The sequence below is a fragment of the Ictidomys tridecemlineatus genome, unplaced genomic scaffold (genome assembly GCF_052094955.1).
Source record: "Ictidomys tridecemlineatus isolate mIctTri1 unplaced genomic scaffold, mIctTri1.hap1 Scaffold_596, whole genome shotgun sequence".
NCBI lineage: Eukaryota > Metazoa > Chordata > Mammalia > Rodentia > Sciuridae > Ictidomys > Ictidomys tridecemlineatus.
The window spans coordinates 1-22,721 of record NW_027524052.1 but is presented as its reverse complement, the minus strand read 5'-3'; the positions used below and the strand labels follow the sequence as shown (position 1 = coordinate 22,721).

Here is a 22,721-nt window from a genome sequence, read left to right as displayed (position 1 = left end):
GGTGGATACTCAAAAAATACTTATAACAATGTGTTAAGTTCTATAACTGACCATAAATAAAGTTCTAGAACCCTAAAAAGTAAAGAACTTCACTTTATCATGAGATACCAGACAAGTGTCCCAAATGGACAAAGGATTCAGTACTGAAACTGATTCCAGGTTAGAAATAAAGAAAACAATAAAGTTAACCTGGCAAAACATGGAGGAAGGGGTAGGCTCACTCTCTCTCATGCTGAAGATTTTGACCTCGCCCTGGAGGGCAGAGATACTTGATTAGGGATGAATTTTATTTCAGTGAAGAAGATATTCATGATTTTTCTAGGAATGCTGAATAGAAACAAGAATGGTCAGCAACACATAGAAAGGCCTGAGAAACAGAAATTACCAGATCAGGAAGGAAAACTTTCAGAAATGTTAGGCAGGGGAAAACAGCAGCATCAACTGGCCAAATGTATGCAAAAGTCATTAGCTTGTTTTCTGAATAGTATGAGCTTCCAAAAAATACAAATAATAAACAGAGAAGACAGAAAAATATAAACATTTTGCCTACTAAGTCTTCAAAATTTCTTTACAGCTATTATTTAGAAAAGTTATCAGAAATTTCAGAGAGATTAGATCAAAGAACAAGCAAAGCAAGTGCCTCATGTTTCCCTCCAAACTTAAATTACCATAAAGAAAAAAGGAAGGAAGAGGAGGAGGACAAGAAATAATTTTGTTGTTAAAAGAGAAGATATTTTACTTGGGGGCTGGGATAAAAAAGATAATCTGAGTAGACCATAAATTAAAAGAACTTTTAGAAACTAAAAAGTTATTGAAATTAGATTGCTTAAAATATATGTGAGTAGCAGCCAGAACCTGTACATGTGAGAAATGATGGCAAGGACAGGTCCAGAGAACCTGTATGAGAGGCAAGATGTGAGAGAGACCTGCAGGAGGAGAAGGCGGGCAGAGAGGTCAAGACAGGAAGACCCCAGCCCTCTCCTGTCCCCTTAAATCTCACTCTAAAAATCATAGGGTGCCTTATAGGAAGACAATAATATAAATCTAGAGGCCAAGGAAACCTGGGACATCCTAAAAAGATACTGTAAAAGGCTCAAATAGGAGTTCCACATGGCTAAAATAGAAGACAAAAGACAAAATGAAACATCAGCAAGCAGAGTGTAAAAGATTATTCACTATACACCGGATTCTACAGAGAAATCCCAACTGAGGTGCATAGATATAAGACATAAGACAGAAACTGAATCAAAAAGAAAAACTATTTCAAATTTAAGAACCTCTAGACATAAACTGAGAAATCTAAAACCAAGTAAAGAGGATCTAAGTGCACATCTCTAGAATTACAAAAGAAAAACAAAACATTGGAAGAAAAAAATATATATAGGATAAAACAAAAGAAAAATTTTTTAATAAACGACCAACTGAAAGGTCACACAGTTCCCCATATAAACTGTCAAGAGTAGGACCTGTCCTATTAAAGTTACTAAAACTCTTTGAACCGCAAGGCAAAAGATTCTAGTAACTTATAGGGCAGAACAGAGATCAGTCTCTTTTGCATTTGTCTAAAGCAACATTCAAAAACAGAATTCAGTGGACACCACTGCCTTCCAGTTATTCTTCTGGATGGAGAAATGTTCATGAAATTGTGGAAGAAGAAAATATAGATGAGATTTTTAAACCCAACCAAACTCACTAATTGTAAAGGCAACAAACAATGTTCAAAAATATATGAACAATTAAAATCTTGTTCTCATGGTGTCTTCTTGAGAAATTTACTAAAAGATAAACTACAGTCATCCAAGAGATAACTGGAATAAATAATAAAATAATAAAATAAAAGAGTGGCATAAATACTGAAACTAATTATGGCACTAAATTCCAATCAAGTGTGTAATTATACTGCTCTTAAAAAATGTAGGTAATTTAAGCCATAACAATATGGAAATGATAAAATTTATTAAAAAATGGGAAAGCTGAAGAAGCAAGAACATGGTCTGTAGTTTATATAGCATTAAGATGACTCTCTTAGTAACTAAGACCAAAGATATTTAAATCTGATAAATCACAAAAGAATTTTAAATTATTTTTCTTATAATGCTAAAGTCGCCTGAAAGAAAAGGATAAGTGAAGAGAAAAATATTAGTTTTATTATGGATCATCAGTGAGGAAACTGCATGATCTTTAAAGCAACAAGGAGCTAAAGGTTTTTCTACAGTTACAAAATTACTATGTTTAAAATGGAAATAGAGACTATTCTAATAAAAAGAAAGCAAACACAGAACTAAGAAAGCAGAATACCTTATGAAATGTTGTTAAAAAACATCTATAAATTGGAGAATGTGATATAAAATAAATTACTAACACCAAATTTATGTTGTTCAGACTGTTAGAATCAAACTCACCCACTGAAAGGAAACATGCTTTCAGTTGCATCACAGGCAGATTCCACTATATTCTACAATCACCTGACTGTTGAAGCTTGAAAACATAAGGATAGACAAAGAAAGACATGGGATAAAGAAGAGAAGAAGAAAGAAGGAAAAAAAAAAGAAAAGAGGAAGGGAGGAAATGAGGGAGGCTGGCAGATTGTACATCAGGCAATATTGAACTTAGGATAAAAAGAACCAAACAAGCAAAGAAGAAAACACTACAATGCTAAGTGTGATTCACTTATATTCATATCATATCAGATATTCATATCAAATAATGATATTAATATCTAGGTATTATATGATACATATTTGTAACACAAACTCTATAGCAGGTATAAAGAGTTTTGAATGGTAATACATTATTCATAGATTATTATCCAACCCTCTCAAAGCATGAATCACAAAGGGATTAAACAAGTAGATAAAAATACTAAAAACATACATAGGTTGACATAATAAAGTAGATTTAATTTATATATATTTAACTGTAAGGTAAAATCATAAAATAAACCTTCTCTTTAAGAAATCGGCCTTAAGGAAGAAAAAAAAATGTGGTCTCATTTGAAGTGAAAGATAAAATCCCAGTAAATTCTAGGATTATAGGCTACTACAGTTTCTAAACACAATGCAATTAAAGAAAAGTCACTAAGAAAATCTGTAGTTAAGAAGCTCCTAGCTTCTGATAATTTTAAGACCCAAATAACTGTCAGAAAAACAGAAATTCTAAAATATCTATGCAATAATAAGTATAATGCAAACACTATGTATTATATTTTATATGGCTAAAAAGGTTCTAAGACTACAATTCACAACCTTAAACACATACCTATTAAACAACAAGGAAAATAAATCCATTAACATCCAAAATTAAGAGAATTTCACTAAATTAAACTTGAAGAAAACAAAAAATATGTATGTGGGTAGAAACAGAAAATAAGACATAGGGGGAAAAAGCAAAATAATAAAACTAATAAGTAAGTCTCAGATTTCTTCTCTGGGTAAAAGAATAAAACAGGAAAATACTGCAACAAATCTGAGGCCTAAAAAGGGAGAAAATGCCAATATGCAAAACAAGAAATAACCAGAGAAAAGAAGCTAAAATAATCATAAGAAACTACTACCCCCAACTTGATGCAAATAAAATGTGATGAAATGGATATCTCCATGACAATATAATTTATACACATCAACCCCAGAAAGCAGAAATTTCAAAGACACCAATTACCATAGGAGAAATACAGAGAAAATTGTCAAAGAGATACTTCCCCCCAAAATGACACAGTCCAAACAGTTTAATTTACAAAGAAATTTCACATAGCCTTAAGAAATGGTTAATTTCAATACCAAAGTGTTTCAAAGCAAAGAAATGTCAAATTACCACCAAGAAAGTTAGATTAGCAACATCAATAAGAAAAGCATTTCCTTACCAGATGTGCTTAGTATACAAAGAGAATGTAGTCATCCAACTAATTGCTTTAAGTGGGGGAGGGGAGGAACAGGAAAAAGAAGGAACTGCAGAATGAAACTGACCAAATCATGTCATGTACATACATGAATATACCACAGTGAATTTCACCTTTATTAAGTCGAATATCTATAAAGTACCTATTTAAAAAATCAATAAATATTCTCATAGAGTAGAGAAGAAAGAACAGGGGGAGTAGGAAGGAAAGAGAAGTACTAGGGACTTTAAATGGAGCAAATAATACATACATGTGTACAGTATGTCAAAATGAACCCCAATATCATGTATAACTACAATGCACTAATAAAACCATTTTTAAAAAATAAAAAAGTAAAAATATCCATCAATTACAATAAAGTATTCATAATCTTTAATCATTAGGAAAATGCAAAACAAAACTACATTGAATTTCCATTTCACCCCTGTCAGAATGCCAATCATCAAGAAAACAAATAATTACTGCTGGAGAGGATGCAGGGTAAAGGAACTCTTACACACTTCTGCTGGGAATACATATTAGTACAGTCACTATGGAAATGAGTACAGAGGTTCCTCAAAAAACTAAAAATTAAACTACAATGTGATCCTGCTAAATCACTTGTCAGTATTTTAGCGGCAAGAATTAAAGTTAGCGTACTATAAATATACTAGTATATTCATGTACAACATGGCACAATTCACAATATCCAAGTTATGTAATCATTCTAGTTGTCACAGATGAATAAAGAAAATGTACTATATTTGCACAAGGAGCAATATTCAGTCAAGAAGAAAAACAAAATTATGTAATTTGCAGGAAAATGGATGGAACTATAGATTATCACATTAAGTTAAATAAGCCAGACTCAGAAAGACAAGTATCCTGTTTATATGTGGAAGCTGTGGGGATTGTGGTAAGGACAGAATGAATGTAGAAGCGAGATCACCAGTGAAGAGGAAGAGGACAAAGGTAGGGAAAGGAAAGAGTGTTAATGGGGAGTGAAACTGATCAAATTATGATGTATTCAAGTATAATATATCTGAGTGAAATCTACTGTTGTGTACAATCAATATGCACCCAAAAAAGCAATCAGCAATTAGTATATTAAGATCCAGGGGCTGGGGTTGTGGCTCAGTGGTAGAGCACTCACCTAGTATGTGTGAGGCACTGGGTTTAATCTTCAGCATTATGCAGATAAATAAATACATGAACGGAATGAAGATATTGTGTTAATCTATATCTTAAAAAATTTTTTTTCAAAAATCCAACTTTAGAAACTGAAGAATGTGACCCAGAAAAGCTTGCTTTTGCATATGCCTTTTCTCTGTGTTTAATGAAAATGTATCCATTTAAGTAATCATGAAATGAATACACACTCTTCTGTTTCACCACATCCTCTCCAAATGAATTCTTGTTGACTTAAAGAAAATAGAAAAGCCTGGATGAACATGCAGGAGTTTACATTAAGTGCTGTAAGGCAGACACAATGAATCATTGACTGCTACATCTTACTCACATGAAGAATCTGAAAAAGGTGAACTTCGAGATGAACAGAGTAAAATGATGGTTACTACGGCTGTGCTGTTTGGAGTGCAGATGTAATGTTGGTCCAAAAAAATGTAATTTCATAGGTATAAGAAGGTCAGAGTTCTACTCACAACATGGTGTGAGTAATTAGTATATTGTATTCTTGACAAATGCTAATAGAATGAATTTAAAGTGTTCTAACATACTCTAAGTACAAAATGATAGTTACATGAAAGAATACATGTGTAAATTAGCTATATTTGGTCATTACATCTTGTATATATACTTTAAAACATCATCCTACACATGGTAAATATAACTTAATTTGTCAGTAAAAATCAATCAATAAAAATATTTTTAAATTTTTTTAAATAAAGTTTCTGACAGACTTGTGTATGTGATGGTTGTAAAGGGAAGTATGTGTGTGTGTCTGTGTGTGTGTGTGTGTGTGTGTGTATACAAAGATCAACAGTTGGTACTGAAAATTAATAGAAAAAGAATAAAGCATTCCAAAAAAAGGCTTACTGTAGCCATTTAAGAAAGCTAAAACTGCAGACTTTTCACTTATCACTATACACTAAAAATAGCCTCCAATATTTGAAAATTATAATGAAATTTCTAAAAATTAACTAATTTATAAACATGTAAGAAGATATAATTCAAGATTCTTTGATAATTTTGTAGTGGAAAAATTCTTAAACACTTTACCTAAGATCTAAAATACATTTAAAAATAAAAAAACTTAACTTATAAATGTATACAGCATTAAAAACCCAAACATAAAATTCAAATACAAAGCAGATTGAGAAAAAAAAGAACTAATTGTCAGAAAATCCAAGCATTCTTAAAAATATGCAGAAAATAATTAACCCAAAAGGAAAATGAGTGGATAATAAACAAATTTCTCTCTCTCTCTCTCTCTCTCTCTCTCTCTCTCTCTCTCTCTCTCTCTCTCTCTCTCTCTCACACACACACACACACACACACACACACACACACAGACACACACAATATAGCACTGAACACATTCTCTTGAAAAGATAACCTCACTAGTAACAAGAGAAAAGCATGTTAATTATTGGGCATCTTTACTAGTTGGGACAAAAGTTTAATGATGATAATGTTAAATGCTGGTCCAAGTGCCAAGTGACAGTGGTATTCTTCAAAAGTTATAAAAAGGATATTACAGAAATTATGGAAGGAAATTTAGCAGCAACAATGTGTATTTTAGAAGCCCTGCTCTTTCATATTATCACTTCTTTTCTGATTTTCTTCTCGACCTATTAACGATCATATTTAGAAAGGTATCTGGAATAAATAATGTTCACCATATCATTGCTTACAAGAGAAAAAAATTTAACAACAATTAATATATTAGGCACATTAATTAATGGGCACATGTCAATAAAATGTAGAGCATTTCAACTATGAGATATTTTGTGACAATTGAAAGAACTAAGGATAAACTAACAGAAGAGTGTCAAATGCATAAATTTTTTTGAATACTTATTAAGTATTCAAACAATTTACATCATTTTTGTATTTTGAATACTTATTAAGTATTCAAAAAATTTACATCATTTGTGTATTTTGAATACTTATTAAGTATTCAAAAAATTTACATCATTTGTGTAAAATCAAACAAAACACTGTATGTTTTTACATATACACAAAAGTGTATATAAGCCCATAGAAAAAGAGCTAGTAGAATGCATACCAAATTTTTAACAATCTTGATACCTAGGGGAAAAATGAGATTGAGAAAAGATATGATTAAGATGTGGCTAATTTTATTGTATCTATTTTCATTTTATGTCATTTATTATTCATGGTAAATTCATGGTAAAACTAAACTTTAAAAAAGTCTTAAGATCACTCAAGTTAAATGGTGAATACTTTAAAAAAAGCAGAGTTCCATGATCTCAGACTGCTAACTGATCCACAATGACCTCTTAGGAATTCTCACTGTATTCTTTGCTCCTGAACAATTACCTATGGTATTGGCATTTAATGTTCTATAGTATTCATTTTTAAAAAATATTTTTTTATGTAGGAAAGCAGCACTTATGTAATCAATAAATATGAAAATTGTTTATAAGGTCCTCTCATGTAACTGTGTACCTAGTTACTTTCTAAACTGTGTACTTTGTAAACTATGTCAAATGGTCATTTGACATGCCTTGAAAACTTCCAGTAACAGAAAGGTTAAGTATGGCCTTGTGTTGAATATCTCTGTACCCTGTAACCCCTGGATTCTTGTCCCATGGCAGCTCTTCCATTGGCTAGATGAAGGTGTGCTCTTTCTCCTGTGAATCCCCTAGCTGTGCTTAATTCTTCAAGAAACTGAAGCAAACTCTATTTTATAAAGAGGAAATAAGAAAAACATTTTGTTTGCACTACCAGACATACTGCCATCCTATTTTGTGTGTCTTTAAACTTCTTTCTTATCAGTTAAATTAGAAAGATTTTCCTTCTTCCCTCTAGGACTAGTAGGATTTAGATAAGTAGTATCCTCCAACTGCTCAAGTGTGAGATGATGGAGGAATTTTCTGAGGAGAAATGATTAGAAAATGACAGCTGTAATGTGATCACCAAATTAATCCACTTTATGGATTAATCATTTGAATGGATTAATGTGTGGTAATTGCCTACAGGTAGGACATGGCTGGAGGAAGTAGGTCAATGGAGGTGTGCATCTGGGGTTTATATTTTGTCCCTGGTGAGTGAAGCTTTCTCTGCTTTCTGGTTGCCATATTTTGAGCTGCTTTCCTACACCATGCCTTCCTGCCATGATGATCTGCCTCACCTTGGGCTCAGAGTAGTGAAGCTGGATCACCATGGACTAAAGCCCTGAAACCTTAAGCCAAAATAAACTTTTCATTTTCTAAGCTGATCTTGTCAGGTCTTTTGGTCACAGCAAAAATAGCAAAAAAAAAAAAAAAAAAAAAAAAAAAAAAAAAAAAACGGATTAAACACTAGAACAAATATGTTTGGTCCCTGTATCAGGCTAACACCCCCACCCTTTTTCTTTGCCCTGGAAGCTGTGAATATGTTATCTTCCCTGGGATCTCTGCAGATATAATTAAGTTAAGAATTTTGATAAGAGAAGATTATCCAAAATTTTTCAAGCAGGCTCAATGTAATTATAAGGATCCATTTCTGGCCTTCAAAACTGTATGATTAAAGAAAATGTGTTGTTTTAAGCCACTAAATTTACTGTGATTTGTTACAGCATCAATAGAAACCAATACATCCCCTTTTCTTTCCCAGCTTCTTGAAAATTTCACTTTAGGAGGTCTTCTGACTACTGGATATTTAAACTTTTCTCAATAAGATTCATTGCACTGGCATTTAAACATATGCAAGCTTCCAAATTTAAAACAAAGCAAAACAGAAAACACTAAAATTTACCTTCAGCTCAAATACCTTTTTTTTAAACCAACTGCTAGTATCATATTACTGTTGTTGTTACTATTGTTAGCATTAACTTGGGAAGATTCAGTTTGATCCCAGGTCCTATATACTCAAAATGAGGTTTTTATATGAAATTATCTTTAAGATTTTTTTCCATTTAAAGGGAAAAATAATCAATCTAAACTTAAAAAGACACTCAATTCCTGAAAAAAAAGGAACATGTTTGTATATTTAACAGACAGCTGACTGGCAACAAGTCCCTACAATTTAAAACTTCTATTCAGATGGAGGGCTTAAGTACCACTCTCTTAAATGTCATCACCATCGCAAAAATAAAAAGGAATATGTTGACTGGCTACAAATCAATGTTTGCTGACTGAAGACAAAAAATTATGATCGATCTTCTCTTACATATTAGAAGTCATACATAATAAACCACCATGCAATGTCTTGCCCTAGTCTTCTTCATACCTATCAAGAAACTTCCAGTGTCTTTATAAAAGCTGCACTTTTCCTAACCAGGAATTTTGCAACTTAGGTATTGGATCTTTCAGTATCTTCCATTTCATCAGTGAGAAAAAAGTAGAACAGATAACACACTGTGAAACAGATCTTGACCCTCAGATTTAATACCACTGATTCTGAGTGATGTCAGTTTATTTTCAAATTATTTCCAAAGAAATAACAAGTTTGATGGTATAAGAAATTTCATTAAAATGCACAATATTTTCAGTCACAAGCAGCATTACAGTTGATTGCCTTTTTTTCATATAAATGCTTGACAGGAAAAGGACTGAAAGCTGAGCAAATATTTGCCCCCAAATCTGGCAGTAATCCTATATCACTAGCAAGCCCTCATAACTATTCATAAAAATCAATACTTAAAATCTGCTGAGAGGAAATTTTATGGGTTCCTATCACACACAAAAATAATAACTATGTGACATGATGTTGTAACAAACATGTCACAATAAATACTTACAAAAACATCATGTTGTGTATCTTCAGTGTACACAATTTTTGTTAATTATACCCCATCAAAGCTGAAAACAAGAAATATCAGAAAATGACCATATAGATAATAAAAAAACTTTAAAGTCAAGGGTCAACAAAGTAAATTTGATTACCAGTCAGCTCCATTTAATAAAATTCTAAATTTACACAAAACATTACAATGCAGCAATGGCTGTAATGTGTAATGAATTCAACCACATTCATTGAGCACAGCTTACACAAGAGGTACTACTGGGTCTTAGAGATAACAAAGGAGTGTGACACCAGTCCTGCCTAATGTCACCTAAATGGGTTAGGTTAGTTGCTATAAGAAATGCACAAATAATGTGCTTTGGAACATAAAGAGAAGTAGAATATGGAGTGACAGAGATTGGCAAAGTCTTGTAAAAGAAGAGGCCATGGAGATGGGCCTTAGAAGAATGTTGGGCCTTCTAATATGTAAGAGAAGATCAATCATAATTTTAGAAGAATTTTAGAAGAATTAGAAGAATTTTAATGTTAGAAATGGGAGGTGGGGAAAAATCCAGTCTAAAGCAACAGTGTAAGATAGATCTAAGAAACAGATCTATTAGACTGAAGGAGTATGTAGAGAAGGGGATACAAAGTAGGAAAGTTTAATTGGAGCTAATCTTTTGAACAACTTGACAAGTAAGCTGAGAAATCTGATATTAACTTTGTAACCAATGGAGAGCCACTTAAGATTTTTTAAAGCAGTGTGACCTGACCAGAACTGCTTTTCTGGAAAGATTAACTTGGAATCCATTCATCAGATGAAGCCACATAGAAATCTTATAGATGCCACTGTTTTCTTTGATAGACTCTACCTTAAAGCAAACCTAAGAATCACACTTTTGTGCAATATTCTACCTCCATTTCCATGTATACTTCGTTTGACTCATTTCTAGATGCTGACTTCTGTATTTGACATTTAACACACAGGTTACAATATCCAAAGAAGTTTTCAAAAATGAGCCAGTGCTACCTTGGGGAAGACCAGAGTCATGTTCAATAACCTTCATGCTAAAAACAGCCTAGCCATCACTTTAAGAGCCAGAAGTCTATATTTAGATTCAAGTGCTTTGGTCAAATGATAAGCTTACAGAAGCAAGACTTCTGAAGGAGACAAAATAATTACCATATTGGGTACTGGCCTCTCTGGGGTTATAATTTCCACTTTATAATAATGCAATTGATGATCAAAGATGTTAGAGTTTAACTTGCTTAAAACCTCAAGGCTGGCATAATGCTTGGCAAAATTTGAACCCAGGAGGGGAAAACAGAAGAAAGAAAATAATGAAACATATAATGTTCTCTTAGCTGAATAAAAAATAATGTATGTTTGGGATTAAATGAGCCTACCAAGTACAAAGCAGGAATAGTTTTTATAAGACGATTTTGAACATATTGTAATAAACTATCATAATACCAACAAGAGAAAAACTGGAGACCTTCCAAAGAGAATATTAAAAACTAATAAACAAAACAAACAGAAATCAGATTACAAATTTTTAACCTGCAAAACTGAACACTGGATGACAATAAACTCATATCTTCAAAGTTCAGTGAATAAAATTATTTTGAGCCTAGAATTCTATATCAAGCCAAATAATTAAACGAAAGTGAAGGGCAAGTGACATTCTTTTGAAAAAAAAAGACCCATTCACTAATGAACACCCTACTTCAGACCCTGTGCCAGGCACTAACTATCTCAGGTAGATTACTCTGTCCAAGATAGTTTCTCTGCATAAGAGAGGTGTCCTTGAACTAATATACATTTTTTAAATCCTGTGATTGAAAAGCTGCATTCCCCAAACATGTTTAACTGCAGTGTCTCTATAGTAATTGTCTTTAATAAAGGGAATTATTTTTAACATAGATATTGACATAATGTTATATTGCTTATGTCTGTAAAATCTCATACTGCAGACTAACAACATTATTGCCAATAAAGGAAAAGAGGGAAGGAGGAGTTCAGTTAATCAATGAGTTTAAATCCAATAAGAAGTTCAAGATAAAGGTCTTCACTCATTTTTATTTTTCCCAGAGTCTATTAACCTTACCAATTAGAAACTGACATTTAAGATGACCTTCCTAAGCAATGCTCATCTAGATATAGGGACAAATTGGAAAGAAAAATTGCTGAGACATACAACTTTACTTACAGAAGTAAAAATATTACATGGGGGATAGTAGGAGCCCGTGCAGTCCACATACTAGTGGAGCACAGAAGGACATTTCCAAAGGTGGTGTTTATAATAGCAATTTCTGAAGTAAAACGCCAATTCAGAAGAGAATCCCTGCACTCCTTTAGGCCTTCCAACCCACTCATTCCTGTCCTTCCACATCAGAACCATGAAGATCATCAAAATACTTAAGCCAAATGGAAAAGTCAGCCTCTGATCTATTGTTAACAGGTAAATCTGTGTTCCCACTTTCGTTAAACTTTTTATAGGTCACAGGATTTAAACCTGTGGCCACCTCTTTAAAACATTATTTTCCCACATGGGAAAATATTTGATTACTTCAGTGGTTCATTTAACTGTTTCATAAAGAAAAGAAAACTAACAGCAATGCCCAGCCAAGGGTGGACAAGAAATGCATAAATGTTGCCAATGTACCTCATCTTAACAGCAGCATCCTTATGTTCTCTCATTAGACTCTCCTGAGCAGATTGACTAGAACTACTGAATTAAACAAGGGCCAAAGAATTTCTTACTCAAATCAACAAACCATATGGTCTGCTATGCTGTTTCTGCCAGTGGTCAAAGCAGAAACTTTGAAAACACAAATTTGGACATCATTATAGAGTTGTATGTAGGTGGAGAGAAAACGTATTCTTAACTGTAGTTGTGGGAGATTATGTATTTTTTTTACCTCAAGTTCAACTATTGATGAGGAGTGACTATGTGATAATGATAGTGATTCAATAAATATACTAGAACAGATGAGTGCAGCAGATGCATAAAATCCTTCAGAAGTGACTGTCACAGAACTTATTTGGGTAGATTTCATCATGTGCTGCTTCATTCCAATTTGTTTAAAATAAACCTATAGTTTTTAAAATTTCAGGCATCTTTATCCATTTGATAGTTTATTAACAAAAGAAAGACCATTACCTTCTGGCATAAGTGGGGAGAAACTGCAAGCTATTTTTAGTTAAATGGTTCTAAAAGTCAATGCAATAAATTTTGAATACTCAACTGGCTGCATGGAAGGTTTATTTTAAGAAAAGATGGCTTTTGTTTAAACTTACAAGAAAACTTTATTAGAATTCCTAATTCAGAAAAACCATTCCAGAAATTTCTTTTGGATAACATTCATTTACAGTAGTAGTTATTACTATAAATCTGGCATATTAGTTGCAAGTCAAAATTGATGAGGTAGAATTATAGTTTTTGTATGTTGACTGTACACACCACAGTACATGGAGGTCTCCTGTGGTCAATGTGTACATTTACAGACATTTTATAAGTGTTAAAAATATAAGATCAGTAATGAACTGCTGTTTATAGAAGTTTTTAGTTATTATATTTTTTGATTATAGGAAAACATTTTACTCTGATGTATTTAGTTAAAATCACAACTATAATATGTTATGCTTTGGAAAAATACTATCCATGTGGTTCTACAGAAAAAGTTTTAGACATCTTAAATTATTATTCTAAAAATGTTCCTGTCCTAATCAGTTTGGACTGCTATTACCTACATCTGGGTAGTTTAGAAACAATGAAAAGTCATTTCTCACCATTCTGTAGACTGAGAGACCAAACTCAGGAGGACAGCATGGTCAGGTTCTGACAAGGGCCTAATATGGGTTCCACACAGCTAATCATTGTGTCCTCAGAAGGCAGAAAGCTTGCTAACTAGCTCTCTGAGTCCCTTTTATGAGGGCACACATCAGTCATAAGGATTCCTTGCTTATGACCTAATTACTTCCCAAAGGCTTTATCTCCTGATACCACCACATTGGGACTTAGAATTTCAACATTAATTTAGGAGACACCAAACATTAAGCTCATAATTTTGCCCCCACACAAGCAACTTTTATACTCTTACTTGAGAAAACCAAGGTATACAGGTTGGTCATTCAAGAAACTCAGGTCTCATTATCTTTGTCATTTATTCCCCAATTAAATGCTCATTCCATAGAATTGGCTTTAAACTGTTTTTTTACTTTTTCTCAAAAGCGAAAATTTCAAGGAATTAAGATCAGTCACCAGTGGGAATGCTTAAAGTATTATTATTAATCTCTAAAAACAAAAATAGTTATTCTAAAACTCTGAGCAGTAACATAATCATTAGAATCATTTCCCAGTGACTACCTTGAATGAGACCATGTTCATTTGGATGTTTCAATTCTGATATGAAACAAGTAAATTAATAAAATGACCTTAAGCCTCACTCAGATGAAGAAAACCCAAAAGTTTGGAGATAAAAATCATTATTTAGATTTTAAACTAGCACAAACTGACACTCAATTATGCTCTATATACAGCACATATCAAGTGCCCTGACATCAAATGAATCCTATAACACAAAACCTGTGTCCTCTACAGAATTATTTCCACTAACCTATGGCTGAAACTAATTCAATGTGCTTTGTAAAAAGTGACTTCACATTTTTTAAAGTTTCACAAACAAGACTTAATCATGTTCTTCACTGAATAAGCAGAAAATATTAACTCTATTATTTTGATTCAAGTGCTCTGAACATACAACTTCACTGGTCCCAATATTTGAACTCATATTTGCAAAGCAAGACTTGCTTTATTTTGAAAACAGTTAAATCACATGTGTATATAATATGCCAATATTTGCTGTAATCCATTATCAATTGTGTTGTTTATAATACAGTAAAATTATTCAATATGATGAATTTCTATGAACCTCAAGAAACTGCTTTCAGTTCTAATATTAAGCTTGTAGGAGATAATAATGCACAGAAATTTTTGTCTGTGTATTTATCTGAGAGTTTTTTCCAAGCCCAGTTAAAAATGCTTAGCCCACACAAACTTCTATGTAGAATATAAAGTCTTTGTAAGAGTAGGGATGGAGAAAAGAACACATGGGAAGATGACATAGCATTTATATCCATTGTCATATTCTCATCAAGATACCTTCCATCCCAGCCTGTTAAGTAAAGGGTTTTGACTGAACATTGAAATTACTCACTCAGTGATAAAAGTCTAAAAGCTTCAAAACAAAAAAAAAAAAAAAATTCACCATTTCACTCACATTCCCATAATGAATAATCATTTAAACTATAAGGAAAATTTGCTTGTTGTCAGTCATCTAGAATTCCCCTCCTCTCCCTAATTTTTTATTACTCTGAAAAAGGCATGTTAAAGAGAACTTTTAGTTTTTAAATTGTTAGGATTTATGTAAATACCTATAACTCTTTTAAACCTGAAAATTTTCTTGACCAAAGAAGAAATACATTAAAAGTAGAGAAGTCTGATTAAGGTTCATTACTGCATTAATTTAGAAAGTATGTGAAAGACAGGGGAAAATGTTGGTATTAAATTATTAAAACACTGAATATGGCTTTTCTTTTCTGGAGAGGGGCACAGTCTTATGCCATCTTCTTCTCACTGCTGATTCCTTGGCTGGGTTTTGGGAAGGGCCTGTGCATCTTTCCAGCCAGCAGGAGGCTGCGAAGGGACTTTGGATAGCAGGACTCAGGTCCTCCAGTGCCCGAGCCAGGTGAGTCTCCCAGGACCCTGCCCACTGCTGGTTTCCAGGTGGAAAAGGAACGGGGTCAGGGGCGGCCACTCTCCAAATCCTCTACCCTCCCCGTGCGCTGCCACTCCCTGTGCAGCGTGCCGGTCAGGAGCTGGAAGGCAGGGCCAAGTGAGAGGATGGGGTGGAAGGGGCGGAAGGGGCGGAAGGGGCGGAAGGGGCGGAAGGGGCGGAAGGGGCGGGGTGAGCAGGAGTCCAGGGCGGGGCCGGGGGAGGGGCGGTGTCTCTGGGCGGGCAGGAGCCGGGCTGCAGCACCCACCCACCAGCAGATACGTGGAGGGAGACCTTAGGATCTGCCAGGCTCTGGCCGGTGGCAGGGGGCCCTGTGAAAGGGGAGCAAGGAAGCCTCTGGAGCCAGACCCAGGGAGGTGGGGAGGCTAGCGCGGGCTCGAGGTGGACCCAGGCTGAGCCACTTCTCCTGGCTGGAGAGCCCCACTTTCCATGAGTGCCTGGTATAAGGTAAACACTGTGTGACTGTGGGTTTGGCTGCAGCTGAGGCTTGATGAAGTCAGTTGCATCTTGTTATGGAGGCTGGTCTTCTGCGTACCCATGGACATTTAAATTTCTTTTTCTTTTAATTAGCTATACATGACCATAGAGTGCATTTATGCACTTTGATATATCCCGTGGACATTTTGTCAACTCAACTCCACGAGACTGGCATTTAATTGGGGGTAGATCACATTCAGCCAAAAAAGGTCCTGGATTGCTGTTTATAATTCCCTGTGGAAATCGTCTAGGAGGTTTAGTGGTTTTTAGTGTGGCTCCATGTCTTCCGTGGACACATTCTTTTCTGGCTCTTGTACACCCATAGTATTGTGAAATTAACCTCCATTTGCAATTTATTTATTATTTAGATGACTGAAAGCCTTGCTAAGAGAATTATATTGTAATTAACAGAGAGACCCGACCAATCACAGCAGGGAGGTTTGTCCTGGCCAAATGAGACAAACACCATTTGCAGCCTGCAAACTTGTAACAAGATGAGCTCTTCCGGCACTTTGCATCTCTTTTGTGTCTGGAAGTGCTGACTAGTTCTATGCCCCTTCTACTCTTGTGTTCTTTTTTAAAAAAGACTTGTTGAATAAACTTTTTTTTTTAACTCGTGCAAGATGTATCATTTACCAGTGAAATTAGTATCTAATCTAAAAATTTATTAATTTAGATATAAGTGTATCTTTGATGTTTGAAATGAATTTGCATGCTTAAGAAATCTATTAATATTAGAAATAAAGCAAGAAGGGAAAAGTAGATCTGAAATAGGTAAGCTACAGAAATTTATGTTGAAACCAGTCTTTAGTTTTAAAGACTCTATTACTGACTTTGCTAAGTTTTATAACAGATGTCATGCTGGTCGCATTCACGTTGCATGATTTATTATTTTACTTATGTTTGTGCTTGGGTTGGACCCAGGGCTGTATGCATGCTAGGTAAAGTAACAATGAGCTATACTTCAGCTCCTAATATTAATTTTTAAAAGATTCTGTTCATTTCTGCTAACATTGTTTTATACATCAGTGGTAGTTTCCAGTATCTTGTCCACAGTCCTTAGCCAGATGATAATATCACTGGGATCTGAGCCATTGTTGCTGTTGTAAACAAATTGAAAAACAAAAATGAGAATTCATTCTAATTCAAAGCCTACAGGGCTGTAGGGTGGAGCCAAAGTCTTAATTAACAACCTTGTGACTCCCTGTAGGGAGGGGGTCAATTCCTGGGACAGGAAACCCTGGAGGCAGGGAAGGTTCTTGGTAAGATGGAGGGTTCTCTGGAGGGCTGCAGAGTACCTCCAACATGCCTTGGTCTGCTGCCTGGGTTCAGTAGGGCCTCGGTACCTCATCTGCCCCCATTCCCAGCTGCCTCCACCACTTCCCGTGGCCCTTGTCTATGCCCACGTGCTTTTGTTCTGCCTGGACGCCAGACACTCCAGAGGAAGGTGCTCTCACTTCTTGGGGCTCACCAGGGCAGAAGGGGAACAGCCTCTCTGGGGTGAGAGAGCAGACCACATTCTGGCATCTCTTTCAAGGGTTTCATTTCCACCTGGTTCCCTGCCTTCTGCCAGAGCCCAGTTCCACATGGGCTCAGCCTCTTCCCCACAGACCAGTGGGCCCCATTCATGCCATCTGGATGAGTGAGTATCTGGGCTCCACTTTGTGCTTTGAGAGTTGACTCTTTAGTTCTTTGAAGGCCTTCAAAGTCCTTCTGAAGGATCAGGGGTGGAAAAAATGTCTTGTGAGCTCTAAGACTGGCTAGTGCCAGGGAGGCTGGATAAATGCTAGCTGGGAATATTTAAGCTCCAGCCTCACACAGATGCCTCTTACTGACACATTGTGTTAAAGGGTTTACCAGTAGAATTGCTTGCACTTCCCATCTCTAGAAGATTGGCAAGACCAAGCAGACATTTGTACTAGAGCAACGGAGTCTTCTCTGAACCACCTATCTGGCAGCTCTAAGGCCAAGGAGAGGATAGTTTGCCCCAAGAAGAGTCCTTACAGTGTCAGGTGACAATTGTGGTTCTTTGTGTTTCTTCTTTGCAGAAACAAATCCTTCCTCAGCCTTTCACGGTTTTGGACATCTGTAAGCACTGGGAACAGTAAGTCTGGTTGGGCTGAAGGGTTTTACTAGGGATACCTCAGAGCAATCTTCATGGAATAAACTAGATTACTAGTCTGGTGTGAAGCAGCTCACTGGAGACTCTTGTTTCCTCCAGGAAGCCATGTCACATCACATGTGTGGGTGTCTGCAGTGGGGGGACATTAAGGGGTTCAATCATTGAAGAATAAAAATGTCTCACAAGCTTGTTAAAGACCAACTGAGAACCGTAAAAGCACTTTACAAAAGCAGTGAGAATGCTGAATACAGAATTCCATCTACACTGCGTTCTCATCACTGATTTGACTCTCATCTTCCAGGAATGTCATGCCATCCAGTTGGTATAGGCACTTCTTCTTGTCCTACAGAACCACAGAGCTCAGCCAGAAGCTGAAGTCAGAGAAGGCTCCAGCCCTGAAAGCCAAGACAAGCTAAGAGTTTTACATCACCATTGGTTCAGAGAGCTTGGAGGAGGAGGAGGAGGAGGAGACGACTGTCAAAGCCAGTAAGAGCCCTGCATGTGGGTTGTTGCTAGGGGACTTAGGCCACCCAGTTTGGCCCCCATCCTTGGTGCTAGTGGGGATCCAGCTGGTTCTAAGAAGTGCTTGTGTGAACCAGCACCTGTCAGAGACAGTTCACTGCTGCTGTTCCTTAATGTTACTGATCACTCACGGTTATGTTCAAGACCAAATAAGAACTATAAAATACTTTAATAAAGGTTTGAAAATGCAGAATACAAAATTATATTCTGCACCATTGGGAAGGCCAGTGGGATAGTGGATTTTTGGGGTGGGAAACCCTCGTAGGTTCTCCCCTAGTGGGAGTCCTGGGAAGACCAAACCTTTTAATGGGAGAGATTTAAAAGCCATAACAGATCTGATGAGCCTTTTAGCTGTGGCAAATAACTAGGGATGCAGGGGTAAACCCCCCAATCCAGGTGGGTCCATGTAGCATATCAGCTGCCCTTCAGAAGTACCCAGAAACTGCATTTTTTTACAAATCTTGATGGGGTGGAAAGAAGACCACATTTCAGAAGTGCTGTGGAAACACTATAGAAGGCTTCTCTCAGACCTGCCTTCTGTGTGGACCTGGGGGATTTCTCAGGAGTACTGATCTCCACCCTCATTATGTGCACACTGGTTTGGAGGGCTGTGCGAGGCACTGATTCCTGAGCATCAGCACAGTGATTCTGTACATGCCACTGTTTTCCCTTCTTCTGATCGCAAGTCTCCCTGAGCTTTCACAGCAGCAGCCATGACTCTCCAGAGCAATGGCCATGTCTCCTGGGCATGGTGTTAGCATTTTTTTTTGCTTACATAAAAGACAGTTTCCTAATTTTTTCATCTTCTTGAATTCTTTAATACAATTTTTTATTTCAAAAGAAAGGCAGGATTCATTATAAATTATACATTATACGATTCAGAAGTATATGAAGCAGCAGGATCAGAAGTTCGAGGCTGGCTTACTAACATAGGGGGATCATGTTTCAAAATTTTAAAAAAGGCTGTTGTTCAGTTGTAGAGCACTTCTGTGGCAACCCTCACAACAAAGGAGGAGGAGTTTAATTGAATTTAGAATGTTGGAAAATTGCTTTGAAAAAGAAAAAGAAAAAAATCACCCATACTCTCTCCATCTATAATTAAGTAAATTATTCTTTGAAATGTGTTTGAGATCACACTGAATATAACTTATTAATTTAAAAATGCAAAACAAGTACACTTTGAACTAGAAAAAGCATATACAAGGAAACTGGAAGATTTATTTTTCTCCTCTTCTGCTTCCTTTTGTTCATTGCATGTGTCTATTGGTGGGTGCCCTGTAAAACTTCCTGTCTTCTGTATAGGCTCAAATGAGTGTTCACTATTGAAAGCATGAGTACAAACTTATGCATTAAACAGAAATGGTCAAATTTCTTAATGACTGCCTAAGCAAATTTTTACTTTACTTTGTCATGCTGGGGATTGAACCCAGAGGTGGTGAGCCACTGATCACATCCCCAGCCAATCTTTATATTTTCTTTTGAGAAAGGGTCTCACTCAATCTGCATAAACATGGAAGGCCTGAGTCTGAGCGCTCTGGGCTGGTTTCCTCCAAAGGCCATACCTCTGAGCTGGGTGGATGGTCTTGCAGCCTCTTTCACACTTGGCATTTTCAGTTTCTCCTCCAAGGTCATGTGAACCAGGAGCTTCTCCGAGCCAATTCCAACGCCTCAGAGTTCACTATAAAGGCACACAGACTCTTTGCTTCCCATATTCTGGAGAACAAAGATGACCCAGATGTCAGACTGGAATCTCAGCATGAAGGAGCCATTGTTCCCCTTAAAACAGGTAAGTCAGGGACGGTAAGCCATGGAAGGAAAAGGCAGTGAGCCTCTTTTGTCCTCCTGTAGAAATAATGCCACCAATATGGTCCAGTCTACTACCATGATCTCTCCAAATGAGGGGTTTTGGTCTCCAGTGAGACAGAGCAACACTCGTCAAAGTAAAGGTAGGGCCTCTCCTGACGTGTCATCTCCCATGCTCTCGCAGCCCAGGAGCCATGTGTATCCAGGAGCGGAAGCTGGTTGTAGCTAGAGGAGAACCTCTGCCTAAAGGAAGCAGCACCCTGACTCGTGAAGTACACATTTCTCTCTCCATCCAGCCCTTCTCACTTTTCTTCCCAACACACACAATCCTGCTGTGGATTATAGGCACTAAAGGTGACTCAGACAAAGGCTGAGCTGGCAATGGACCAGCCCAAAGCAACTCTGACACACTGTAAAGCATTGACCATCCCCTGGCCACCCTGGGCTTCTAAGTATGTCTCAAGCAAGCCCTGCAGAGGCCCTCCAGGACCTGGCAAGGTATGGCACACAGAAAATGATCACATGGCCTTTGGAGAGAAGATTCAAGGGACTGTGGGCACAGTCAGGCTCACTGCCCTCAGCCAGGTGTGACGTGGATGCTTACCTGTATCACTCCTCATGTGAGTACCTCCAGAGCCAGTCCACTGAGCTTTTTTTGAAGAGCCCAGCAGATAAGACTTGATTCATGTTCATCCCAGAATGGTGTAGATCTCTAGGTCAGAGGCTGTGGTCTGAGGCAGTGTGGAGACCCAGGCTTTGATCTTCAGATACAGCTTCACCGGCTGGGACAGCAGCAGATTGTTTGCTGACTTTGCTCCCCAGTGTTCTTTGTGTTAGATGTGGGTGTGACAAAGAGACAGTTGAGAAGTGGTGTAGAAGGATTTCTTTGCCTGTGTAGTCACCACACAATTATAAACTGCTAAGCAGAGGTGTGGAAAACAAAGGCGGCACCAGAAGTCACTCTGCCAGGCAGTAAATCTGCTTAGTCAGTCACCACTTGTGTATCCAATGCCCCCCACCCCAAGGAGCCTAGAGCCCAGGACTGGAAAGGGCAATGGGCTTCTGTGTCGATGGATTGGGAGTCGAGTGTCTACAAGCCCTTCACTTTTATTTTAAATATGCAATTTGTTATGGAGGGACCTTGTTATTCATCCATTTACTCATTTTACAAGCAGGGAAACTGAGTTTTTGAGAGGAGCTAGGTCCTGGATGGAATTACGTACGTTGGTCGTAAAGTCAGACTCACAGACTAGACCTTCTGACCCTGCTCTGGTCAGCCTGCTAAAAGATTCCTTCTCCCTTTCATCTCATAGGTAGAGAGGGCCTCACTTAAACATTCTGGCTTCATAGCCTGTTCCCCACCCTTATTTGAGTGGAGGATTTGAGTAAGAAGGCAAAAGAGCTCTAAGTTGAATGTAAGGTCCGTGTGTGAGGAAGGCATGAACTTTGGAGCATGTTTGGGGCAGAGTGACCCTGGACCTTGCCCTCCTGTCTACAGCATGGTAAAAGGATGAGCATTTTCCCTTGCATCCTCTCAGCTCTCACCATATGATATTTGTCCCAGCTCCCCATGGTCTGAGACCCCAAGTCCTCTCTCAGTAGATGCCACCAAGGAAAGCAGCAAGAAAGGCTTGAAACGGAAGTTGTCAGAAGACCAGTCAACCCCCAAGACCAAGAAGAAGCAGCCAGAGATCAGGGAAGGCTTAGAGGGAGCTATTTTATCAGAAAAGCCCTCCATGCCTTCCAAAGGGACATCAAGGGGAGACAAAGCAAGTGGCATCCAAAAGGAAAACAAGGGGAAGGAATCTTGTGACCCCCCAAGGGGCCCAAAACAAGCCAGAGGGGAGCTGGGGATGGTGAAGGTCAAGGTTGGAGATCCAAATGTCCCAAGAAGCAAAAGCAAGAAGAAGAAATCTGATAAAGGTAAGTAAGCCCATGTCCTTGGGCCCATGCTGAGTGTGTCCGGGACCCTCAGCCAACTGTTGGTTTTCCACCCACACAGAGGAAGATCCCTGGGAAGAGATTTGTTCAGGGTCTTGGGGGCAGCTAGTGGCAAAGCCAGGAAAGAATCCGAAGTACCTGGTTCAGGGGGGAATGTCGGCTCCCCAAAGCCCAGCAATCTCTCTTCATATCTGGTAGTCACATTTCCAGCTCCAGGCTTCTGGTAGGCCCAGGCTCAGGCTGCATCCTGACCATTGCAGAGAATGGCATCCT

At 37.2% G+C, this 22,721-nt stretch overlaps 2 long non-coding RNA genes across 2 annotated transcripts; one reads left to right on the top strand and one right to left on the bottom strand.

The window, feature by feature from the left end:
• Positions 1–15,816: 15,816 nt before the first annotated feature.
• Positions 15,817–21,179, top strand: LOC144374149 (uncharacterized). The gene is made up of 4 exons (XR_013433635.1): positions 15,817–16,030; positions 18,109–18,164; positions 18,532–18,668; positions 20,319–21,179. It is a non-coding gene; the product is annotated as an uncharacterized LOC144374149 (long non-coding RNA).
• LOC144374150 (uncharacterized) lies at positions 19,499–22,710 on the bottom strand. Its single transcript, XR_013433636.1, has 2 exons — positions 21,112–22,710; positions 19,499–20,417 (listed from the first exon to the last, which is right to left on the bottom strand). It is a non-coding gene; the product is annotated as an uncharacterized LOC144374150 (long non-coding RNA).
• Positions 22,711–22,721: the final 11 nt, after the last annotated feature.